Source organism: Dromiciops gliroides, chromosome 2 (genome assembly GCF_019393635.1).
Source record: "Dromiciops gliroides isolate mDroGli1 chromosome 2, mDroGli1.pri, whole genome shotgun sequence".
NCBI lineage: Eukaryota > Metazoa > Chordata > Mammalia > Microbiotheria > Microbiotheriidae > Dromiciops > Dromiciops gliroides.
Window position 1 is genome coordinate 602,748,858 of NC_057862.1, and position 20,238 is coordinate 602,769,095.

Genomic DNA, 20,238 nt, shown 5'->3' on the forward strand with positions numbered 1-20,238 from the left:
GCCCCTTAGCAGAATCATGAAGCAGGCAACATTTGTCTTCACACCCTACCTGTCCCTACCGCAATCTGCACTTTTTTTTCCCTGTTCCCATGAACCCAAATCCCATCTTCACTGTTACCCTCCAGACTTTTCCCCAAATGCCAGTTTTTAAATGCTGAGCTTAGAATCTTCTTAAATGCCAAACACCGATATTAAAGCATCTCAGGAGTGCAAGTTTCCTTCGTAGAGAGTGGGGAGGTACTGGGGAGTGGCCCATATAGTACTGGGGCAGGAGCAGGGCCCGGAAAATGAAGGCACAAAAGAGGAATAATTTTCTGACTCACAATTTTGTCTCCAAGGGCCAACTGTAGATCCACTCCGAAAAGCTAATGAAATATCTTTTTCCTGCTTCTGAAGCCTGGAAAAGTCTTAAGCCTTCTAATGAAGAGCAAAAGCATAAATTCTGTCCCTTCTCTAATGACAACCCCTGAGAGAAAGATAGAGATCCTTTTCTCATCCTTGGCCCCAAGTCATCTGCAAATAATACTCTAACTCCAAAGGAGCTTCCTTCCCCTCCCCCCCATCACCTAGCAACCACAGGAGAAAGTCCATCTCAACACTCCCTAGATCTCTCCCAGCCCCAGGCAAGGCTGGGAAGACTTGCGTTCTCCTAGAAGTGGATACAGAAAGAGTAAGCCTGAAAATGAAAATGTTCCCAAACTAATGTGGGAGTAACTTAGGTGGTCCAATGGATAGAGTGCTAAATCTGTAGTAAAGAAAATCTGGCTTCAGATTCTTACTAGGTGTATGACCTCAGGAAAGTTATTTAACTTCGAACTGCCTCAGTTTCCTCAACTGTGAAATAGGGATAATAATAGTTCCTCCCAGGGTTGTTGTGAGAATTAAGTGAGATGAAATTTATAGAGTGTCTGGTAGATAGTAGACTCCTAATAATGCTCTCACTAAAAAACTTGAAAATAGCTCTAATGTCTTTAAAAGGCTCCCTCTCTATGTTCTCTTCCCTCCCTTCTCCTTCAGGAAACTTATGACCTGGAAAACTCATACTGCTTGCAATACCTTACAATACCTTACCTGCCAATACCTTACAACTTGGCCAATAGAAATAGATACCACTTACATTTATATAGTGCTTTAAAGTTCAGAAAATTCTCTCAACAACCCTTGAGATATTATAAGTATTATTGTCCCCATTTAACAGAAAAAGAAATTGTAGAGGTTTGGAGATGTTAAGAGACTATCCAGGGGCAGCTAGGTGGTGAAGTGGATAGAGCACTGGCCCTGGATTCAGGAGTACCTGAGTTCAAATCTGGCCTCAGACACTTAACACTTACTAGCTGTGTGACCCTGGGCAAGTCACTTAACCCCAACTGCCTCACCAAAAAAAAAGAGAGAGACTACCCAAAGTCATAAAAATGTCCAGTATACCATTCTTTTTTGCCATAACATTCTGATTCCCCCATTTTAAAAAATCCCTGTGTTTTATGTCTTCAAATATTATTCTCAAGGTGCCTGGCCTATGAATGGACAGGGTCCAGAGATGTTGGCACAGATGTATCCATAGGGCTGGGGAGAAAGATCACAGAGGATGTTCTCAGGATGCAGTATGCACTGACCCTTGGCCACATCTTATTCTCACTGTCCTCTCCAAAGCAAACTTCCCAGTTCCTAGACTCTAGGCAACGTGACCAGGCACACACATAGAGCATCTCAAAGCTACAAATGCCACAGCTTCCTGGAACCATTCTAAGGCAAGACAACTAGGAAAGCCCATGAGGCCTCATACAAAATGGATAGATCCAAGATCTGCTGCCCACCCTGCCTCTGCCTACACTCACCCCCCACTCTCTCTCCATTTCACATAGGCCAATTTGGCTAATCTTATACAACTTCTGTTCCCTCTGACTCCCTTAAAAACCCTGGTCCCTGAAACCCTAGTAGAATAGAAGCCTCCTCTGACATCCTTATCAACCATAAAGCCACAGTTTTGTCCTTTACTATGCAGCTTCAGTAGTGGAAGCTATGGATGAGTAACTTTGACCAAGTTACTTAATATCCCTGAGCCTCTGTGTCCTCATCTATTAAAAGGGTTAATAATACTTGTACTGCCTCTTTTATGAGTATAAGAAAGGTGTTCAAGAAATTCAGAGGGCCCAGACTTTTTGATTGAGTCAATCAGGGCAGCTAGGTGGCGGGGTGGATAGAGCACCAGCCCTGGAGTCAGGAGTACCTGAGTTCAAATCTGGCCTCAGACACTTAACCCTTACTAGCTGTGTGACCCTGGGCAAGTCACTTAACCCCAATTGCCTCACTAAAAAAAATAAAAATAAAAATAAATTGATTTAGTCAATCAATCAAGAAGAATAAACTAGATGTGAATAAGGCCTAGACATCTCTACTGAATCAATCAATCGATAAGAAGAACAAACTAGATGTGAACAAGGCCTAGATATCTCTACTCAATAAATCAAAGGCAAAAACTAGTTTCTTACAATCAATCAGAAGGAGTGAGCATTGGAAGAAAGCAAATGAAGACACACAGGCAATGTCTTGTGACTGACTGAAGAGAGTTGGTCTTGCCCTGGGGGCCTTGGATAAAAACTACCAGCCTGTTCAGAAACCAAGATTCCAAAGCAGGCCAAACTCATTTTGGAACAATGCCAGCCAACTCCTTGAGAGTGAATCACTTTGGGGCATAGTGTTGGGGGGAGGGGGCAAGACAGAGAAGGTATTCTATATCTCCTTCCCTTCTTCCCTTGACCAGAAGTTGACCTTGTGAACTTCATAAGATTTGGACTTTCCATCACATCCTAGCAGGATCTTTGGATTTTTTTTGGGGGGGGAGGGAGCAACGAGGGTTAAGTGACTTGCCCAGGGTCACACAGCTAGTAAGTGTCAAGTGTCTGAGGTCATATTTGAACTCAGGTCCTCCTGAATCCAGGGCCGGTGCTTTATCCACTGCACCACATCGCTACCCCCAATAGCAGTATCTTTGGAACAGCAGTGACTGGTGGCAGCATTAGAATTTGAGGACAAACTAAACATACTTTAAAAAAAAAATAGCTTCAGGACTAAATGAAGAAGCCAGAAGAAAGCGATACCAAAGGAAAATTTCATGAGAACTCCACAGAAGCTGAAAAGGACTTTATTTAACCAGCATGATTTCCCATTTGCCACATATCCTCTCTATAACTGAGCCCACTTTCTCTTGTACTCTGTATGAATTTGTGAGAGTATGTCCTAGGCTTTTGGGGGAGATTGGTTTTATTCCAATTGTTCTTATTCTGTCTCCTTAGTAAATACCTCTAAAAACTAATTAACTCTGGCTGACCAGTTGATATTAGTAATAATCAATAGGGAATACAATGGGGTATCACACTTGTGAGTGATACTATTAGGCATCTTCAGACTGTCCCTAGAACCTTGAGAAGAGAAATAATAAGCTTCCTACTGGGGAACTAACCTTCCATTGTAAATGGAAGTTGAGAAATAATTCAGACCCTGCACTACAAGAGAAAAGTCTTTTGTAACTGTATTTTATATCTAGAGAGAAGCAGTGATACATAGTTTCTACAGTCAGCTTTAGAATGAGGAAGATTCAAGGTCGAGTCCTGCCTTTGACATATATTGGCTTTGACCCTGGGAAGTCATTTAACCTCTCAGAAATGTAGGCAAATCTCTAAGACTACAAGTTGCAGAACAGACGCAGATCTAAGTTGGTGGAAGACATTTCCTTGCTGAAAGCTCTATCAGTGGAATAAGTTCCCCCTCAAAACTGATATAAATTTGAGTTATTATAGTATTTTGTCTGGACCATTTTTTCTCTTTTCATACATTGCTTTGTATCAGTTATTTCTGCACATGTCTTAGCTCTTATTATATAAGCTTCTTAAGGACAGAGACTAGGAAGTTTTTCACTTTGTAACCCCCGAATCAAGATAGTGCCTTGCATAAAGTTGGCATTTCACAACTACCTGTTAAATTGAATTAAATATTATGGGTCAGTAACAGATAAGGTTAAAAAGGTAAAGCACAGGCATATTGTGGTGGAAGAATTTGAAACTATATCAAATGATACTGAGGAAAGTGGGTATTCTTGATTTACTCCCATTTTTACTGGAAAAGATTCTAGTGTGTCCCCATTGCATATGATGCTTGCTTTTGGTTTTAGATAGATGCTTTTGATAATATTTTTAAAAACCCTTCTATGCATATAATTTGTAGGGTTGGGGTTTTTAGCATAAAAAAGTGTGGTACCTTGTCAAGAGTGTTTTCTGCATCTATTAGGATGATCATGTGGTTTTAGATGTTTTTAATTTTAATATTCATTATTAATTATGTTGTTTCTCTAATGTTAAACTATCCTGGCATCCCTGGTATAAATATCACTTAGTCATAATGAAAGGTTATTTTGTGGATAAATCACTATAGTCTGTTTGATAGGATTTTGTTTAAATTTTTGAGTTAATATTCATTAACAATATTGAAACAATATTGAATTTTTTTTTCTTTTATCTTTCCCTAGTTTGGGTATTAGGACTATATTTGTCATATAAAGTGAATCTGTTAGGGCACTTTCTCAATTTTTGGGAATAATTTGTAAAATTTGGTTACTAACTATTCTTTACAAGTTTGACATGATTCTCTTGTGAATCCATCAGGACTAGGAATTTTCCCCCTTACCCCCTTCCCATTTTGGTAGTTTCTTTTTCTTTTTTTTTTTTTTTGGTGAGGCAATTGGGGTTAAGTGACTTGCCCAGGGTCACACAGCTAGTAATTGTCAAGTATCTGAGGCTGAATTTGAACTCAGGTCCTCCTGAATCCAGGGCCAGCGCTTTATCCACTGTGCCACCTAGCTGCTCCTTGGTAGTTTCTTTACAGATAGCTCTATTTTCTTTGCTGAGATTGATTTATTTAAGATCTCTATCTGGTCTTCTGATAGCTTGGATATTTTATATTTTTGAAAGTATTCCTTTATTTCTTTTGTAATCTCAGTTTTGTTAGTATATAACTATGAATCATATGTTCTGATTACTTTTTTTATTACTTCTGATTTTGCCATGATTTCACCTTGCTCATTTGCTATTTTATTTATTTGATTTTCTGTTCTCTTTTTTAAAAAAATCAGATTAGCTAAGGGTTTATCAATTTTATTAGTCTTTTCAAGAACCAACTTTTAGTTTTATTTATCATTTCTATATATTTTTGCTTATAATTTATTGGAAATATTTGAAAATCAGGCAAAAGAATTTGTGGACGTATCATCAACATTGAGTGTTGATCTACTGTGATGGACTATATTCTTCTCACCAATGCAATGGCACAGAAGAGTTCCAGGGAACTCGTGATGGAAGAGGATCTCCAAATCCAAGAAAAAAAAAAAGAACTGTGGAGTATAGATGCTGAATGAACCATGCTGTTTCTTTTGTTTTTGATGCTGTTGGGTTTTTTTTCTATTTTGAGGTTTTTCATCATTGCTCTGATTTTTTGTCTTATAACATGACTAATGCAGAAATAGGATTAATGTTATTAAGTGTATATATATATATATATATATATATATATATATATATAACCTATATCAGATTACCTGCTGTCTAGGGGAGGGGGGAGGGAGGGGAGGGAGGGAGAAAAATCTGAAATTGTAAAGCTTGTATAAACAAAAGTTGAGAACTATCTTTACATGTAACGGAAAAAAATAAAATACTTTATTAGTTAAAAAAAAAAAGAATTTGTGGACAACAGAGTACTACTGAAGATTGGACTGTGTTCTAAACTAAAATCCTTTTCTTGTTCGTCTTTGGAAATTAAGATAGACTTAACCAAATAATAGGCATGTCTTGCTTCAAGAATTCTAGGATGTGATTTCATTAGTACAGGTACCACCCTACTCTACCCCGACCCAATCCTCTTCCCTCCAACATAGATCATAACCCCTCTCTATCTTAGTAGATCCCTTCATAAACTGCTCTAGCTGAAAATTAAAAAAACAATAATAATAATCTCATCATCTCAGCCTTAGAATAATGAACCTCTTTGTATTTAGCTAGGCTGGTCTTCAAATGACAGATGTGTAGTCCTTTACTGGGCTCATATTCAAGTTTTCATTTTGCTGGCACCACTTTTTTTTTGTTTGTTTTGTTTTGTTTTAGTGAAGCAAATGGGGTTAAGTGACTTGCCCAGGGTTACACAGCTAGTAAGTGTTAAGTGTCTGAGGTCGGATTTGAATTTAGGTACTCCTGACTCCAGGGCCGGTGCTCTATCCACTGCGCCACCTAGCTGCCCCGCTGGCACCACTTTTAAGAACTCAAAGTTACCTCTAAGTTACAATGAGCAGTTGGAATATGACTCAAGTGAAGGAATCACTAAATTCTTCAATTTAATAACAATTTCTCTGGCAGTTATAAAAAGTAATAAGAAGGAATATTTCTCCTCAGAAACTCCAATGGACCTGGTATCTTAATTCAATTAATTTTTCCCTCAAACGATTCTGAATCACAACCCATCAAAATGCCCACTTATCCTGTGTGACTCCAGTCTCTATGGATTCATAAGTTTAGCTCAGTTCTTGCTGGTGCATAGTAGACAACCCTTAACAAATGTTTGTATTATGTTGCATTGCACAGGGCAGGGGAATGGGGGTGCACCCAATGTCCTGGAGACCTTCCTCAATTTCTCCTGATTTTTTTTTTTGGTGGGGCAATGAGGGTTATGTGACTTGCCCAGGATCACACAGCTAGTAAGTGTCAAGTATCTGAGGCAGGATTTGAACTCAGGTCCTCCTGACTCCAGGGCCAGTGATTTATACACTGTGCCACCTAGCTGCCCCTTCTCCTGATATTTCAAGGGTATCAGTCAAACATGCAGGCTGTCCACCTGTCATCCCTCCCCCTTGTCAGCCGATGCACCCATCTTTTCCTATTCTCTACTTCCCTAATGACATCTTTTACTCCAGTTCTCCTTTGAAGTTCCTCATTTGTTCTATGTTGCAGCCTGTTCATGCCCACCATGTAACCTTTTGTTCCCTTTTGTGTGATAATTCATTTCCATTTCTTCAGAGAGAGCCAAGTTTCATGTCTCACAGCCCTATAACACCACCAACAAAATATTGATATTCAAAAGATTATTTGTTGAGGCAGCTAGGTGGTGCATAGATAGAGCACTGGCCCTGGAATCAAGAGTACCTGAGTTCAAATCCGACCTCAGACATTTGACACTTACTAGTTGTGTGACCCTGGGCAAGTCACTTAACCACAATTGCCTCACCAAAAAAAAAAAAAAAAGGAAGAAAAAAGAAAAAGATTATTTGTTGATGAAAAAGTACTTGATAGAGAAAGGTCCTTTTCCAATAGTGTCTTCCATTCATATATCAAAATTATTCAAAATTCCTTGAAAACTCTAACAGTGATAACCTTATTCAGTGGTCTTCTAATCATAAATATCAGAGGAGGCATAAATAAGGGAAATGTCTGTTTGTCAAAGGTATTTGCCACTGTGATCCACCATGGAATCCAAGTTGAAGAGGAATTCACCCGTGCATGGCAAAGTTCTGTAGATGTTCCTGTTTGTGGATTATATACTGCTAGTTGCATCGTGCTGTATGATGCTTCCAGAAGTGATCTACAAATTCTCAAAGTTATTTGGCCTGAAATTCCAGAAAGGAAAGTATGTGAGGATGAAGAAATGTCTATTGCCCAAATTTTGACATAAAGTCAAAGAGGCAACCTATAGAACTTGACTATCAGTATACACATCTGGGTTAGTAGAAATGGGCAACAAGTTATGGCCTGAAATAAAATAGATGTAGAAAGAGATGACTATAGGAGGGTGGTGAAGTTAGGGAAGTTTCAAATTTCCTTTAATGACAAATTTCTCCTCAAATTTCTCCTAGAAACTAATCTTTACATAGCACTTTACAATTTAGAAAGTATTTTATAAGCCTTATCTCATTTGATTCTCCTACCTGTTAATTCTGGTAACAAATGACCAGAGAGTGACGTATCTGTAAGGTGGGTTCTATAGGTATGATTATATGCATTTCAAAGATGAAGAAAGAGAAAAGTTGTTATTGGCCTATGGTCATACAATGAATCGTCAACTCCAAATTCCTTCCAACCTGGAGGTCCTGGTTAAAGCAGCACTAGAGAGACATTTATAGGAGGCCACAGTTACTCTTTATGACAATAACCTTAATCTTTCCAACTGCCATTAATAATTCATTCTTGATCTAGAATCCATATTTTAACCTTATGAAACCTATTTACACATTGTAAGGAGGTGGGGGTTGATTAATGGATCCATGATCAACTGAGAACCCCAATCCATTTAATACGATTGCAGGGTGTCAGACTTCAAGTAGTCCGTTTGCATTTGTAAGAGTGTGGGGCAAAAAGCCCTTTCAGACGAGTGGCTAATTTGCATATGAAAGGGTCAGAAAGGGGCTGAGGCTAGCCAGAGACAATAGATTTGCCTTAGGTCTCGAATTGCCTTAGTTTGGAGGATGAACTGGCAATGACTGAGAGTTTAGAAATAGAAGAATAGATAGACCTTTGCCATAGGAAGGAACCTTTTAGGCCATCAAGTACAACTCCCCCATTTTACAGAAAATTACAGTACAGGACTTGCTAGTTCAACAGCTACTAAGTGGCTGAGGTAGTATTTGAACTCAGGTCTTTCTGACTCCAAGTCTAGCACTCTATCCACTATTCTATCTCTAGTACCTCTCAATAGGAGAGATACTTAAGAAGAGAGCCAACTATGGAGGAAGAATTCAGCTCTTGAAGATTCACTTGTACTAGAAAGTTCCAAAGGACTCATGATGGAAAAGGCTCTCCAAATCCAGAAAAAAAAAAAAAACGGAACTGTGGAATAATATGGACGCTGGTTGGACCATACTATTTCTTTTGTTTTTGGTGCTGTTGTTTTTCTTTTTTGAGGTTTTTCCTTTTTGCTCTGATTCTTCTTATATAACATGACTAATGCAGAAATGTTTCTTTCTTTCTCCTCTACTACATCAGCACTGGCTTATTGTAGCAGAAGCTAGATATAAGAGAGATGTGTCTGTATGCAGCTGATGCTAACAAGGATTTTTTTTAAAAAATTGCTTCCTTGATAATTTAAATTTGCATTTCTCTTATTAGTGATTTGGACCATACTTTCATTAACTTGCTGATAACCTCCATTTCATCTTTTGGAAACTTCATATCCTTTTAACTTATTAAGAAATAGCATTTGCTTGTCTATATTTATATCAGTTCCCTATACATTTTGGAGATTAGACAATCGTCAGAGATATTTGCTGGAAAAAAAAAACTCCCCTCAAACAATAGTTTCTATTTTTATTCTAGCAGCATTGATTAAAAAAAAATTGGGCAAAACCTTTTTAACCTTATTAATTAAAAATGTCTTTTTTATCTTTTATGATCATCTTGCTTGGTTAAAAATTCTGTCACTAGGGGCAGCTAGGTGGCACAGTGGATAAAGCATGGGCCCTGGATTCAGGAGGACCTGAGTTCAAATTTGATCTCATACACCTGACACTTACTAGCTGTGTGAACCTGGGCAAGTCACTTAACCCTTATTGCCCAGCAAAAATAAATATATAAATAAAAAATTCTGCCTCTAACCATTGATGTTCAAGGCAACTCCTTCCATTGTCAAATGTTTTTTCACAATGTGATGTTTTCTTTTGGGTCACATAGCTTATGGTATGTGGTAGATGGTTTAAGATGATGGTCAAAACCTAATGTGTGACAAACTGCTTTCCTGTTTTCTTAACAGTTCTTGTCAGATAGGGAGTCCTTGCCATAGTATTTAATGCCAAACAGACCAAGGCCCTGCTTTTTTAAGCAATGCTGGACTGAAATGGGATGTGGGAGCCTAGGACTTGCACACCTCTGTGGAGTAAATGATTGAGGCATCATCATTGGCTCAGATCCGCCAGATACTGTGATCCTTTGGGGTGTGTGTGTGTGTGTGTGTGTGTGTGTGTGTAGAGGGGAATTACCTCACTGGTGTTTCTCTTTACTCATCTCTCCTACTTGTTGATCTTTCCCTTTATCTGGTGATTTTTGCTTTATCATTGTTCCTGGAGTGATTCTCAAGCCTAGGCTTAGTTGGAACCTTTCATGTGCCCATCTTTTGTAGAAATCTTCCTCTTAATTCATTTATATTTTCCCCCATACTAGGAATGCCTCCCCCTCTGTCCTTCAACTAACTAAATCTTCAAGGTCCAATTCCTCCTCCAGGAACCCTTCCTATTGGGTTGGTATCAGTTCCCTGTGCTTCCTCTAGGTTTCACTGATCTTTTTCTGCCCTGTTCCCTACATTACATAGAGTCATAAGAGCTGGAAAAAAAGACTTTAAAGATAATTGAATCTAACCCCTAATCGTCTCAGACAATTTACCACTTCCTACCCCCAAATCAGTTGATGTAATCATGAGATTTAGTCATTGATGATGAGATTTTTTTTTCCAGACCAATGAGGGTTAAGTGGCTTGCCCAGGGTCACACAGCTAGTAAGTGTCAAGTGTCTGAGGCTGGATTTGAACTCAGCCAGGGCCAGTGCTTTAATCCACTGAGCCACCTAGCTGCCTCCAGAAAAAGATGAGTTTTTAATCTGGTAACATAGTGTTAAACTCACTGTAAAACTGTGGCCACACCTTTGTGAGGTAGGAATAAGTCTCATAAGTGAATCAGAAGGGAACTGTGTGATTAGGTGAGCAAACAAGTTGGCTATGCCCCTGGGGGCTTTAAATAGCTAAACTCTAGGGAGTTAGAGAGAGTGAAAGAGTAGGGGCTTTTATGGAGTAATCTCCTGGGGGAAGGAAGGGATTTCTCTCCTTTTTCCTCCCCTTCCCTCTTTTCTTCCTCCCTCTAGCTACAATTAGCCAAGGCATCTAGCAATGACTTGTCCAGAAAACAATAGCATTCATTGATTGCCTTCAATGTCCTTTGCTGTTTGCTCTTATATCTGTAGTGGTATTAAAGTGTGATTGCTGCCCTGTTTCCCACTGCCAATCATGGCTTTTCCTGTTGAGTGCTCAGAGAATGGGGCATGTTTGCTCTTATTTCATAAATTAATTATCAATTCAATATTTTTGTTCCAATGAGTGTCTCAGACCCCACTAAAGTGGTCTCTGGAAGAAAGAAAAAAGCTTCATTGTTTCTTCATTGATAAAATAAGACATTGGATTAGATGGTATCTAAGGTTCTGTTTTAGTTCAGCTTTAGAATTCTAGAAACAGAAATACTATTGTATTTCCTAAATCTCAATATAGAGCTTCACACAGATATACTTTACTCAGAGTTCTACGTGAGTTGACACAAGATCAGGGAGTGATGGAGAGATGGCTTAGTTGATGCTAATAATGACAGGACCACCTACCATCTAAGCCCATATGCCAGACCATCATGTAGTTGTATCATAACCCAGGATAAATTAGATCAGACCTTAGAATAGCTCAAGTCCCAGTTTGGGGCCAAACCCAACGAAGGGCAACTTTGATGCACTGATCATACCATGTTTGTGGCCCATGACGATGACCACATCAACCAGATATTTGTCTCCTTTCTAGAGAAACCAAAGGTTGATATTAGACTATTAAGATGTAATGTTAATGAATGCAGGAAGAGAACATCACTAGGGTTCTCATCATAGTGTAACAGGGCAATACACCCTCAGCAAAGCTGTCACTGGTTTAAGATGGTTCCCAAGTATATCCTAGAACAGTTTCTAGAGTGGGAGCTTTTATCAATATCATGGAACATGAGCTGGATCTAGAGCATATTGTTGAGATAAAAGAGAAGTGACTAAGTTGTTGGCATGATAAAAGCTTTGAGAAAATCAGTTTCCCAGGATCCAATCAGAAGACCCAGTGGCTCAATACTTTGGAATAAAGCGAGGGCAAGCGGTGAAATAAGACACAGAGAGACTACAGGGAGATACATCACTTACCAGCCAGTGTAGTAATTGGCTGCCGACTCCATAAGAGTGTCTCTGGAGACCCTTCTTTCTCACTGTGCAAGGCAAATCCTGGCAAAGAAGAGGGTCTGTCTTCTACTCCACTTATTTGTTGGCTGCCATATGTTTATGCTGCCTATCTTGGTGAAAAAAGCATTGATGTCTACTTCCCTGGTGTTTTCCCTCTCACTTATTCAACAGACTTTTTTTGTTTGTTTTGTTTTGGTTAGGTTTTGGTGAGGCAATTGGGGTTAAGTGACTTGCCCAGGGTCACACAGCTAGTAAGTGTCAGGTGTATGAGATCAAATTTGAACTCAGGGCCTCCTGAATCCAGGGCCCATGCTTTATCCACTGTGCCACCTAGCTGCCCCTCAACAGATTTTTTTTTTTTTTAGTGAGGCAATTGGGGGTAAGTGACTTGCCCAGGGTCACACAGCTAGTAAGTGTCAAGTGTTTGAGACAGGATTTGAACTCAGGTCCTCCTGACTCCAGGGCCGGTGCTCTATTCACTGTGCCACCTAGCTGCCCCCTCAACAGACTTTTTACACACTGGAGATAAAGAAATGTTAAAGTATCTTTCTTTCTTTCTTCCTTCCTTCCTTTCCTTCTTTCTTTCTTTCTTTTGAATGAGGAAAGGAAGAGCAGGTTTATATCTTGGCTTTTTATTTTGATCCTTTGCAGGGCTGCCAAATAATCTTGTTAATGTACAGGTCTAATCATGCTATTTAATGGCTTAAAAGACACCAGTGGGTAGCTATTATTTCTATGATAAAATGAAAATTCCTTCTCCTTGCATTTAAGACCCTCCACACCTGGCTATGACCTACCTTTTACATTACCTTCATTCATGCCCTCGTTGTCTATGTTCTAGCCAAACTGGATGAGTAGCTGTTTTCAGATTCTTGTTCTTGTTCTACATTGCAGTGCCTTTGTGTAGACCTTACCTCATCCCTTAAAACCCATTCCCTCATTTCTGCCTGTTGAAAGTATTCTCATTAAGTCTTAGTCAACTCCAGGGTGCCTTTTCCTCCGTAAAGCCTGTCCTTGATAAGGCAGTTATGTGCTTTAGTGGAGAGATCAATGCACTTGAAATGAGAAAAAGCTAAGTTTGAATATTCCCTCTGCTACGTTGTGGCCATGAGATCACCAAGCCTCAGTTTCCTTATTTCTAAAATGTCAAAGCTGCCTCATAGGATTTTTGTGGGAATGAAATGCATGTAAACTACTTTGCAAACTTTAAAGACCTATATTAATGTCAGTTATCTCTGATGCTAAAAACCATCTCACCCTCAAAAGTTTCTTGATCACATTCCATGTTTCATTACATCTGTTTATGCATATGTCATATCCTCCAAATTAGACTATAAGTTCCTTGAGTTTAGGGAGTATCATTTTTCATCTTTGTACAGTGCCTAGTATAAGTTCCTGGTTCATGACAAGAACTTAAGGAATAGTTGAATTGAAAAACAGAAAAATCTAATCGTAGGGTTTATTGATAATACGCAAATCACTAGTGACACATACATAAGAAATAAATACGGGGCAGCTAGGTGGCACAGTGGATAGAGCACCTGCCCTGGATTCAGGAGGACCTGAGTTCAAATCCAGCCTTGATGTAGGAGTCAAAAAAGGGGTTAATAAAAAAACCTAAGACCCAAGCTTTAATTCAGATATTAGCTCTCAAAGGGAGCCAGACCCCAGTTAGTGGATAACTTACAATTCAAGATGCTAGGTTCTCTTACCCACAGAAATCAGTACCCATAACAGGACCATAAAGGGTCAGGTCAAATAACAATAAAGAAATTGACAGCCTATAGAAATTCAGACCAGAAATAAAAAAGAAAAATGATTATGTTTCGAAACTAGCCATGGGTATCAGAAAGAGACATGTACAGAAAAGGCCAAATTTGTCCCCAGATTCAACTCATGACATGCAAACTCCCAAAACACACCTCCACTGAAAAAGGTACCTACCTCGGGGATTGGTTTAGGACGCCAGGAACTCCAAATTAGGATAGGCCCTCCCCTGTACCTCCCTACGGTGGAGATTATTATAATGAGACTAATAATCAATTTATCTATACTATAAATATAACTGTCTTTTCTTTTACTATTCAAGAGATACCTTTCCACTTTTCTGGTTCTCTCCCTGTGGTCACCCACACAGTATTGCAATAAAACTTGGGAAAAGGAGTCACTGGGTTTTGTTGTAATTCTTTTGGGACAACTCACAATTAATTTGACCCTAAATTCCATCCCACATAAGCCTCAGACACTTAATACTTACTAGCTGTGTGATCCTGGGCAAGTCACTTAACCCTCATTGCCCCACAAAAAACAAACAAACAAGAAATAAATACAAGGATACATTACTAATTAGCTTCACCAGTTACTCAGGAGGCTCTGTGAAGTAACACGACACAATAGTCCCAGGAAAACCATCCTGTCCAGAGCTACAGGCTATGTCTAAGTGACCACAGCTATCAGTGTTAAGGGTCCTATTGTTTTATATTAAGAAAAAATGAGGGGCAGCTACATGGCGCAGTGGATAGAGCACCAGCCCTGGAGTCAGGAGTACCTGAGTTCAAATCCAGCCTCAGACACTTAACACTTACTAGCTGTGTGACCCTGGGCAAGTCACTTAACCCCAACTGTCTCACTAAAAAAAACAAACAAAAAAAAAAGAAAAGAAAAAATGAGGGGCAGCTAGATGACACAGTGGATAGAGCACCGGCCCTGGAGTCAGGAGGACCTGAGTTCAAGTCCGGCCTCAGACACTTGTCACTTACTAGCTGTGTGACTCTGGGCAAGTCACTTAACCCTCATTGCCCTGCAAAATTAAAAAAAGAAAAAAAAAGAAAAAATGAAGTGAGCTAGAGCCTTTTTCAGATATACCAATCTAGGTTAAGCAGATGCCAGCCACCTTTTGAATGAGCTAGTTTAAAATATATACATCGCATTAGTAGAATTTCTTTGATGTCAGGAACCACACTCAGGGATTCATCACTTATGCTAGTAGTTTTTGCCTATTTGTTCCCATTCCCCACCTTTCCAGCTGGGAGAAGGGGCCCTGTCTGGCCAGTCTGTATCAGTTCCCTTCAGTTATATTAGGGGTGTATTGGAGCCAGCTCAAACCAACTCAAGAAAGCTAATCACATTTACACCTTAGAGATTAGCAAATGCTAAAAACTAGGGCTTAATTTATTATTTTGTTTATTGTCTAGGCTTAATAAAATGATGGAGAAAATGTTGATAATGCAAATTATCCTTCATAATTGTTTCTTTTGAATAATTGGTTGTTAAACATGTACCAGCACACCTATGGATATAACATTCTTTTATCTATGAGTGACAACTATAGTTAATAAATGCTATAGCTATTCAGAGGAGGAAGAGAGGAAGAAATCAATGAAAGGTCAGGAAAGCCTGAATGGAAGAAACAGGACTTGGGTCATGTATAGAGAAATGGTTTGGGGCTGGGGGAGGGAGAGGAAGAAAAATGGTTGGATTCCAAAAGAAGGAAGGGTATTCCAGGTGCTGGAAGTGAGAGTGACAATTGTAAAGGTCTGAATTAAAGGTCCACTCCCAGCCCTATCCTCCACAATCTCCCCAACTGCCTGAAAATCCTGGAGAAACTTTTGCCCTGGGCCTCCAGCTTTCCGCTTGGTTACTGCCTCTCCGGACAACAGTATTTTTTTTTTTTTTTTTGGTGAGGCAATTGGGGTTAAGTGACTTGTCTAGGGTCACACAGCTAGTAAGTGTTAAGTGTCTGAAGCCAGATTTGAAGTCAGGTCCTCCTGAATCCCGGGCCGGTGCTTTATCCGCTGCGCCACCTAGCTGCCCCTCCAGACAACAGTATTAAAGAAGCCCCATCCAGGCTTTCTGGCCATCTCTGTCACAGTCTCAACAATCACCTAGTCAAAATAAGTAAACTTCTTTCTTCTCCCTTCTTCTTCCTTCCAATTCTGGAACCATTAAGTATGATCATATCAAGTCTGCTATGATACCTGGATAGGTTATGTCAATTTACTCACCCACCAAAGCCCCACTCACTATTCTTACAGCTTTCAGTACTACAGTGACCTTCCCTGCCTACCACTCCCCTCTCTGTGTTGTTTCCTACATTAAAACATAAGCTCCTTGAGAAAGGCCTATTTCCTTTTGTTTTTATATCCCTAGTGATTAGTAATTAGCACAACAATGGACACATAGAAAGGCTCAAGAAATGGTTTGGTTTTTTTTCATTCATTCATTCATTCATCTGCTTTTTTTTCACTAGTGTTTATGATAAAAAGCAGACTAGAAGTCAGTAAGTACTACCTTTACCTGGTTTTGTGTGACATTGAGCAAAGTACTTCATCTATTGGGCCTCAGTTTCCTCACCTGTAAAATAAGACAATTAATTGGGGAAGATAATCTCTAAGATCCTTTCTAGCTCTAGTATTTTTAGCCTAGGAACTTATGAGAACCAGAAAAAATAGAGAGAAAATAATTCAACTTCTAAAAGCTTGGATTCTAAATGGGCTAGATGTCTGTTTCTTCTATAGCTGAGAGATATCCCCTGACATAGCCCCAGTTCATTTTTATTTCATGTAAATGAGTCTGAAAAACAAACAAACAAGCAAATTAATAAATAAGCAAACAAACAAACAAATGAATGAATGAGCAAATGCATAAATAAACACATAAATAAATGAATGAATAAATAAATGAATGGATGAATAAATGAATGGATGGATGGATGGATGGATGGATAGATAGATGAAAGAGAGAGAGAGAGAGAAGCTAGTCTGATTCTCTTCGACATGTATGTATTGAACCTCTACTTCATGCCCTGCAATATTAGCTATCTAATATCCAGAGAAGGGGAAGGCATAATCTCTACACTAAGTTGCTAACAGCTTTGGACACTTACTGCCTTTTTAACCTTGGGCAAATGACTTAACCTCCTTGTGCCTCAGTTCCTTTAACTAAAAATTACAGTTTGGACTAAATGGCTTCTAAGCTCACTTCAAGCTCTAGATCTTTAGAGCTCAAAAGGACTTCTGAGGAATAGCCACTGACCAGATAAAGAGAGGCCAGAGTCTGGAGGGGATTACATAAGAGGGAACAGAGATTTAGAGCAAAAAGGGACCACTGAGGTCATCTAGTCCCATCCCCTCATTTTGTAGACAAGAAAACCAAGGCCCTCAATACTTTGGGGGCCTACTTATCCTTATGCTCTTTCAAGTAGCTTTTACTGACATCTCATCCTATCCTTATGATGTTTGTCTGTTGTTGGGTTTGTTTTTTTTTTAGTGAGGCAATTGGGGTTAAGTGACTTGTCCAGGGTCACACAGCTAGTAAGTGTTAAGTGTCTGAGGCCAGATTTGAACTCAGGTCCTCCTGACTCCAGGGCCGGTGCACTATCCACTGCGCCACCTAGCTGCCCCTGTTTGTCTGTTATTAAGAGTATTCTTCCTGCCTTATAGGTGAGAAAACTGAAGAAAATATTAAAGCTTACATGGCAACTTAGTAACAGTCACAACACCAATTACCTGACTTTAATCCAGTGTTCTTGCCATGGTGCCATGCTGTTTTTCCTAGGACGAGTAGATTCTGGAGAAACAAGGTTTTCAATACTCTTTAGATATTCTTGTAGTTTTTGCAGTTTTGCTATTGACCAACCCCTTCTGGATACTTTTTATATTATTTACATGGGGCTGTGTTCCAGGTAAGATGTATATGTCCACATGCATTGTCTAAATGTGGCTCATGAGGAGGCATAGATATCTATCTCCAAAATAGGGCCCCTCTTCAAGAGAAACTTTGATTCTTCCCTGGCAGGGACCAGGCTTAAGGGCCCAAGTCTGGTTGCTCTGTTCGCCTTTCAAAGGAAGTATTGGACTTGAATTATATCTATTAGTGTCAGGGTCGGGGAGGGGGGGGCGGGGGAGACACACTGATAGATAAAATTTTAGTCCAATACTTCCTCTGAAAGGAGGGAAATTGAGAGGGGGCCAATGGCCAATATTGATGGTTTAGGGGCATGATATTTTTTTAGGCTCAAAAGCAATAGAGCTAGTAGCTTCCTTGGTTGCTATTCCTTAAAAGGGAAGTGTATCCCAAGTTTACAGCTATCTGCCCCTGTCCTTACAAATGCAAGTTACACAAAAAAAAACTATCACAAATAATGAATAGCAAGTAAACCTATTTATCCAACCAGATAGCAAAGAAAAATCAGAGATCAATAGATTAGAATATACCAAGAACTACACAAAAGTGAAGGAGTTCTTTAGACTGAAGCCGACTGATATCTTGTTCAGTGAAGACAGAGACTGAATCTTACCCAAAAGGAAATTGACCAAAGTCTCTAGGAAAGCAAGCTGGAAGTCAGCAATATATTAAGGAGCTACATTTCCCTTTTATGTCTACCTTCCAAAGTCTGTCTCTTTCCCTTCATGTTTCTGGATTTTTTTCCTCATGAGAGTCTGGAACTATGTGTTCTTTTAAAACAGAAATGAAGAATAAGCACAGCACTGTCATAAATTTGTCCACCAATTGGGAGAATCTTATGTAGTAATAACAAGGATAATAAGCATTTATACAGCATGTCAAACTTTCCAAAGTGCTTTACAAATATCATATCATTTTATCCTCACAACACCCCTGGGAAGTCAGTGACTATTATTTCCCCCATTTTACACAGGAAGAAATTGAAGCAGACATAAATGATTTGCCCAAGGTTACACAGATGAGTGTCTGAGGCTGGATTAAACTCACTTGACTTTCCAATTGTGCTTCCTTTCCTTACCCTCAAGGACACTACATTTTCATGGTTCCTTTCCTCTCTCTCCGATTGCTCCTTCTGTCTCCTTTGCTGGCTCCTCATCTTTCTCCTTCTTCTTAAATGTGAGTGTCTTCCCTATTCTTTCCCCTTTGGTATACACTCCCATGGATTTAGTTATGATCTTTATGCTTCTGACTCCCAAATTTATATCTCCAGTCCTGATCTTTCCCAGATTTCTAATCCTGAACTTGCCTGCTGGATATGTCAACCTTTGCCACACTTGGACTGTTGGTCTGTTTTCACTTGCTCTGACTATGTGATTGGCCAACTTCCTTTACCAGTCATGCATTGCTAAATAATATCTTACAAAAGACTTTGTTGCACACCAGACACACTATAACTTATTTATCCTCACTGAACATCTCTCCATTACTCTTTGGTGACTGGAACTTTGGTTATTTAGAAATTGTGGTTAGCTGATCAGTCTATATCACACACATACATATACATATATGCACACATATATATATATACAGAGAGAAATTCATTGGAAAATATAGTTTATGAGAAAACAAGATATCAATAAATTGTATTTGCATACATCTCATATTTATATACATTATAAATATATACATATATATGTACACATGTGTAAATATGTGCAAATACACACACATATATAAATGTACATTAATATTTAAACATTGTAGATGGACAGTGAACCAGGTCCAAAAGTAAGTAGGAGGAAAAAAGCAGGTTGGATTGTGTTTGAAAAAACTGTGTAGCACTTTATTTGATCCCAACCTATCCTTCCTGAAACAAAATATCCCCTTTAAAAAAATCTTCCAGTGATGTTATATAGCCACAATTGATGGAGCATCTCAAACCTACCATGTCTAAAATGAAATTAATTCATTTTTCTTCAAACTCTTTCTCTGCCACTCCAAATTAATACTTACATGGAATTTTGATTTATCCATTTGGACTTTTCTATACAAATTGCGACCTATCTTAGCTGCTCATCATTTGTGGCTCTTATTCATGTCATTCCATAAGTTCACCATAGGAGGTCCACCCAAGGTCCCATAGCACCTTTTTTCATTTTCTGACATCTTGAGAAACCAGTAGAACACTGTGGCTGACAACTTGACATCTCTTGTCTTACCAGCCCATCTTCTAGCATACATTTTCCTGATGACATCTTTCACCTCCTGTCCTTCTTTAAAGTTCCTCATTGGTTATGTGTTGCAGCTCTCATAACCACCATACTCCTCTACATTGCCCTTTTTATGACTTTAATGTTCACTTCTTTGGAGATTGTTGTAGTCCATGTTTTGTTGACATATAAGATATGAGAAGGCACCTCCTTCCCATCTTTAAAGTGGTAGGGAGTTATGGGTATAAAATGCTAAAAATAGAATCAAATGATCTTCAATGTATTGATTAGTTTGGTTGATTGCTCTTTTTTATATTTTAATTTTTTTTTTACTATAAAGGATGCCTCTCTGG

General features: G+C 39.0%; 1 pseudogene; it reads left to right on the forward strand.

Moving 5' to 3' along the window:
• LOC122739358 overlaps positions 1-11,966 on the forward strand; it is a 40,999-nt pseudogene extending 29,033 nt beyond the window's left edge.
• Positions 11,967-20,238: the final 8,272 nt, after the last annotated feature.